This window comes from Telopea speciosissima, chromosome 1 (genome assembly GCF_018873765.1).
Source record: "Telopea speciosissima isolate NSW1024214 ecotype Mountain lineage chromosome 1, Tspe_v1, whole genome shotgun sequence".
NCBI classification, from domain to species: domain Eukaryota; kingdom Viridiplantae; phylum Streptophyta; class Magnoliopsida; order Proteales; family Proteaceae; genus Telopea; species Telopea speciosissima.
Genome location: NC_057916.1, coordinates 80,994,378 through 81,001,096, shown reverse-complemented (window position 1 = coordinate 81,001,096; position 6,719 = coordinate 80,994,378). Strand labels below are relative to the sequence as shown.

Here is a 6,719-nt window from a genome sequence, read left to right as displayed (position 1 = left end):
TCATCATCCCTCTTGCTCATACACATCCTACTCCACTTGGCCCAGAACACCCTTTTACTCAAGTTATCCTTCCACCAAAATCTATTCACAGCCTGGGTAAGGAAGTTACAGACGGATTTTGGCAAGACAAACATGGACATCACATATGAAGGAAGGTAAGAGGCAACAGATTTAATTAAAACTTCCTTTCCAGCATGGGAAAGAAGGTTCCCCTTCCACCCAGCCAGCTTAGAATTGACCTTATCAACAATGTCCGAAAATATCATACGCTTCGGCTCACCAAAATCCGTAGGGACTCCAAGATATTTCCCATGATTAGAAACTTCCTTGACTCCCAGAGCCGAGCAAATCTCAACCCTGGTGTCGCTCCGGGTCAGTGGACTAAAGCTGATACTGGATTTATCAATATTTAGCTCTTGGCCAGAGGCCTGACAATAATCCTTTATCAGGTCGAACATGGTCTGACACTCCATTGGCTTGGCCTTGGAGAAGAAGAGGCAATCGTCAGCGAAAAACAAGTGGGACACTCGTGGCCCCGACCTGTTGATACTAACCCCCGAGATTCAGGAGTGCTCTTCGGCCTAGATAAAAGAACAGGACAATACCTCCTGACACAATATGAACAGGTAGGGGCTTAACGGACAGTCCTGTCTCAGCCCTCTTTTGGGGGACACCTGCCCAATCACTTCTCCATTTAGTTTGATGCGATACTCAACAGCTTTGTACTTTCTTCCCAAACACACAACTCAAATACCCTGCATGTTTTACCCTAAAAAAAATTGTCATTAAATGTTACTAGTCAAATGAATAATACTATCATATAAAAACACCATTACTTTTACCATTATTTGAACAGAAAATACAGAATTTCCAAATAAAATAAATATTTGAAAGCAGGATCAGGAAGAGTTCATAGAATCATTCAGTAGTCATGCACACCAACTACAATTAAGAGATGCCAACTTATTAGGAGTTAATAAGACAATGGTTTGGCAGATAAAATTATGTTTGCCATTTGAAACAAGATTCTCCATTTTGACAGTTGACAAAGAACTCTGGTACAAACAAATTTTAAAGGGAAGCTACAATGATCACTCCTTAAACTCAAGAAGGTAACTTAAGTTTCAAGCAGGGCCTTCTCCACATCATACTTATACACAATAATCTTATTTTGCAGATCAGCTAAAGAACATATATAAGTTCTCAGTGATGAGGATTAGCCACGTGTACAAGGTTCTACCAGGTTCTAGAGTCATTTATGAAATATGTATATATATTGAAGAGAGATGAATAAAGAGATAAGAGTTCAATTCATAACACAGAGTGGTGTTTCCTAAGCTCAGTAGATAGAGATTTTGCTGCATACATGGACCCATATTGGAAGCAATACTAATAAAAATTGTAAGATATCAAAGAATGTAACCTTAGGTGGTTTTACAAACTGATGAGGCATGCAAATCACAAACGGCAACACACCTGATTTGGGTTCAAAAGGTTTACAGATTGGCACTCAAGCGAGGGTACAACGATCCTATTCTACATCTCAAATTCATAGGATCCAAATATTAACACGCAAAGGGTCTCAATTTTAAATTTTGACAGATATTCTATGTTAGCCAAGAGACGGATTTATTAAGTATTGAAAGGACCGATTATACAATTGCTGCATTTATCTGGGCTGTGTTTACAAATTATAAATTTCCAAAAAAATAATACGAGAATTTTATTTGGAAGAAAAGAAGAAGAAACCCACTTGCAACCAGCGGTGGTGGTGGAGCAAACGATGTCGTCTCCACTGGGATGCACTGCAATGCTCACAGGATCGCCATCTTCAGGCACATATGTGGCCTCTGACGATTAAGAGAAAAAAAGATGAGTTCTTGATAAATTTTTTAAAAAAAAAAGAAGCTAAAACCCTAATAAATATACAGAGAGAGAAAGGTAATGGAGCAACCTTTGGAGAAGATGAAACGGAGAAAGTCTTGGCATCGAATGAGAAGATCTCAAGTACAGATGGAGAAGAATCACCGCGCCTCGACTTACCCAAGATCACTAGATGAGCTTTATCGATCTGGCCTTCGAATCCATGAAGCACATGTGACTGAGCCCTTGTGCAAAGGGCTGCCTTCCATGAATCCACTACACACGAACGAAGGCGATACAGAATTGTAGTTGTTGATAAACCAGAAGAAGAAGAGACTCTTTTTCTGAGTTTGAAAATTTGAAATTCTCCTGCAACTGAAATCGAACTACGAATTTGTCGACGAAGAAGACAGCTTTTAAACCTCAATTTAAATTTCAACTAACGAAATTCGATATTAGGGATTGGATTCATCATGATTCATGAATCATGATCATCATATAACAGAAAGGAATATTCTGAAATGATTCCCTTTTATTTTTTGTGGTTTGACTTTTAATTAAATGGGAGAATTAAGAAGAAAAACCCAATCATAACTCATAGAAATGATTCCCTTTTAGTAATTCACTCATTCATATTATCCTTGTATGGATGATCCCTGTAGTTACCAAAAAAAATATATATATATGGATGATCCCCGTAAAAATTTGTCATCTAATTAATATTTTTTCTTCTCTTATCATCAAAAAATTCACTCATTCACAAATCACAAGTTCCGTTCACTTTTAGGGCTAATGCAGAGACTAGTGGGACTGGCCCAGTTTGGATTGGGCCCCTGAGAACTTAGGGTAAATGATTGGAATACCCATTTGAGGAGTGTCTGGTGGGCCTTTGATTGAAAGGTCCAAGCCAATATTTTTGGGAACTGTCTCAATTTTTCCTTGTGTGTTCTATTTTTGTGAGGGTGTCTCTACCCCCCAAAAAAAAAAAAAATCCAAACCGAAAATTGAATCAGAGCCGAATGAGGCCAGATTTGGTATAATTTCAATTTCAAATTGATTTCATGAAATAAACAACAAATAGATTGTTTGTCAAAAAATTGAAATTATTTTGGTTGTTTCAATATGAAATATTTCAAGAATAAAAAAAATCCATTTGGTAGTTCAATTCCTGAGAATAGATTCTCTATATTACTTTGGGAAGGGTGGTGGTGGCGGTGGTGGCAATGGTGACAGTGGGGTGGGGATGGTGAGATCATTTGGATAAAAAGAAATGTGGTGTTTTATTTTTAATATGAAATTACTAGTTTGCCAATCAAATTAACCATATGCTCATTAAAGAGTAAAAGTGAAATAAAATGAAATAGAAATTTTGAAATAGCTCGTTAGCTATTTCAGAATTTTCTATTCTACTTGGTTTCTATTTCATTGAAATAAGGTGCAAAATCAAGCTAAACAATTTTCCAAAATGGAAATCACCCACTGAAATTGAAATAGAAATCGTACCAAATCAGGCCTGATAAAAAATGGACTCGAACCAATATTGAATTGATTATTACTAAGTTTGGTCTGGTTCCGTTTTGAGTTATTTTAAGAATTTTCCTAATTGATTCAGTTCGGTTTTCAACAATAAATTCAATTAACAGATAATAGACTCATTAATGGATTTTTATTAAAATATAAACCCCAATAATATACCTTCATAATTTGGAACTGTTTAATAATCGATTCAATTTCAGATTGAGTTTGTACAGTCGAAATCGATTAGGAACTGAACCAGTTCACAACCTTAGAAATAAGGGTTATGTAACCAAAAAAACTATCTGAGGATTATCTTAGAACTATTATTAGATAATGAACTGTTCATGTGTTCTCCATCATTGTAAGTGCATAGTTAGTGCAAGAGTGGACTCAGAAATTCTCTCCTCGGGTATCCACATTTTTTTTTTGGGTGTAATGGAACCCACTTAAACTGTTAGTGGGGAGGGGGGCAACCTATATTATATAACACAATTTAAGTACTCCTCACATGTTTCCCTTCTTCTTTTTTTTTTTTAAAAAAAAAATCCGTACATGTTATATGTGCGTACTTGTAACTCTTTTGACGATATCTCCAAAAGCAAAGAATACAATTCACTTTTCATGAGAGACATGAATACGCCACTGCCCTGTCCACTACATTTTCTATAGAATTTTCCACTGACTTCAATTCCAAAATTACTTAAAATGAGGGAGCAACATTAAACTATCAATTACCGTGAAGAAGAAAGAACAAGCCCACAATTAGGGAGCAACTTCGAACCTTGGTTCGAAACAAAAACCAGTGAATATCTGAAATGGTTTTATCACTATCACAGGGCACTTCTGTGACCACTTGCACTGCTTCTGGTTCACATCCACCACAAGAAGATTTGGCAATCCATACGACTGTAGGTATATGACATCATCACTTCCACCACTAGCAAATTCATCATCAAACCCAGCAAATTTGAAGATGTGGGGCATCTGCGGATCCACATCCTCTACTTCCAAAGCTCTACTTCCATCCTACTTCCGTGAGCTCCCAGCATGCCACCTGGCCTGAAAACCATCCAACGTTTGTTATTTAAAGAATTCAAATTATTTTGAAATCCAGATGAGATTTATTTGAACCACCTTAAACCCCAAACCAACCCCACCCTACCGGTTCAAAACAAATCAAACCGAACTTATTTCCCTCAAACTAAACCCATTTCACTCATCTGCCTAGGGTTTCAAATTGAACGAAAATTCTCAGCAGAACCTCTCCTGAATCCCTCCCTCTCTCACTCATCCCTCTCACAACTCCTTAGTGGCGACGACGACAACAACAGCGACATCCTCTCTCTCACCCTGCTGTTGCTGCTGCTTTCCGATGTACTCGCCCTAACCTAAATCTTGATCTCCTCTCTCACTCACCCTGGAAATACTCTCTTGTGCCTCCCTCATTCTCTCAGTGTTCCAGACGACTCTTCTACTCTTTACAAACCCTAAGCGAGAAAACTAGTTGTAGCAGATTTCTCATCTTCTTGTTTGATCGGATTCTCTTTCCCTATTTACCGAGATTAGATCGAGGTAGAAGCAAGAGAGATCTACAAAGGAACAAATCGTGTCATCAAATAGGCTTTAACTCAGTAGAGGCGTGGTCGGATCGGTTTGTTCGATATTTTCTTAAGGTTAAGGTGTGGCACTAACTCTTAACAATTTTTCTTTGAAATGGTGTAATAACGTCATTATGAGGTTAGTTGCAAGAGAGGTTGGACCATTGTGCAACGGTTAGTTTAACTAAAACATTACGGGTTAATCTCTAGAAATAGCTTTTTTGTGAAATTGTGAAATAAGTACTAAGCTGTAAATGGATAATTGAAAATTCAAAATTCAATCCGCATCCGTATCCGTTTAGGGGCATTCGTATTCGATTAGAGATATCTGGAAAAAAAATCTGAATAAAAAGATAAAGGGTGAGTGGTAGCGGAACGTCCGTCCCGTGAACTTATTCTTCCGTTCTTTAATACTTACTGTACATTTAATGTGAAATTATTCTCAACCGCTGAAAGATGAACCTAGATTACTGGTTACTTGCTGTTACGGTGACAATTGATTTTAGGTCATCTCCATCAACAATGTGCTTCAAGAGACCGATGGAGAAAAGAAATACAGAGGATGAACCAAAAGCTAAGTTCATTTTTACCCGTTAATGCTTATTTTCGAGAGAGGAAGAAGGCATTTTCTCCGAGATCAGGTTTACTGAGTTTGAATACAAATTGCTTGGATGACATTTTTACGGTCCTTGTTGGCCTGACCAGTGTTGGCACTGGTAGAAGTGGGATTAGGGCCCTCAAATGGAAGATTCAGAGGTAATGATTGAGGAGGTTAACTAGTATCAAGGGGTAATTGAGGTCGTCATGGTTGAGCACCTCACCTGGAATTGTGAACTGAGGACGTGTTTGCTTAATTGCCCTCAAAGATCAACCTCAATGTTCTTGTTTTTTTTTTTTTTTTTCCCTCCTGTTTCCCTTTCCTCTATTTAGAAAATTTCTGTCTCGTCCCTAAATCTTATTGGGTTAATAAACGAAAAAGACTAGTCACTGATGTCTATGGTTTTGGTGCTCACCATATTTTGAAATCTGCAAAAGGGTCTCTTAGGTTCTTTGGATGTCTAAAATCATTTCTACGTTATCTTCATCGAAGTCCAGTACAATTTCAGTTTGAGACGGTTTCTCAAAATTTCTAACTAATAAAAACCCATCCACTGGATCGAGCAAAAAATTCTAATGAGAAAACCATCACATGAACCGATTGATTCTAGGTCTGAATCTAAAGATAATAAATCTTTTTCATCCAGGAACTCAGCTTCTGTACCGACATGCATCTTCCTTACTCTGGAAATGAACTTTAGAATCAACTGAATGTTCCTTTCCAGAAAGCTATTCTTGAGTCACAGTTTCAGGCTATGTTTCCCTTGGTGTACGGTCAATGGAATTCTCCACTATAAATCTTCTTAAACAACTTCCACTTCTGAATTAAGTTTCAGAAGATGACAAGAAACAGAAGTTATTAAAGGATTCATAATTTGAATCCGCATATTGTGATCAACAAATCCCTAAACCTGTCAGAAACCCAAGGGATGAGTCGGTATGGATGTTTACCAAAAAGAAAGATAAAAAAAAAAAAAACAGTATGGGATGGCCGGATGGGTATCGGAGTTGGGATGTGGTTTCACGGAGATGACCTGTTATCACCGTCAAAACTGGGCTGTCACCGTCAAAATGGGTCTCGGTTAGAATGAGAAAAGTGTTTCAACGATTCAGATTATATATGGTTATATCCACGGCTATCTA

The 6,719-nt window shown here is 37.6% G+C and overlaps 1 long non-coding RNA gene across 1 annotated transcript; it reads right to left on the bottom strand.

Moving 5' to 3' along the window:
* Positions 1 to 715: 715 nt before the first annotated feature.
* On the bottom strand, positions 716 to 2,066 carry LOC122648842. The gene is made up of 3 exons (XR_006331136.1): positions 1,955 to 2,066; positions 1,754 to 1,848; positions 716 to 755 (listed from the first exon to the last, which is right to left on the bottom strand). It is a non-coding gene; the product is annotated as an uncharacterized LOC122648842 (long non-coding RNA).
* Positions 2,067 to 6,719: the final 4,653 nt, after the last annotated feature.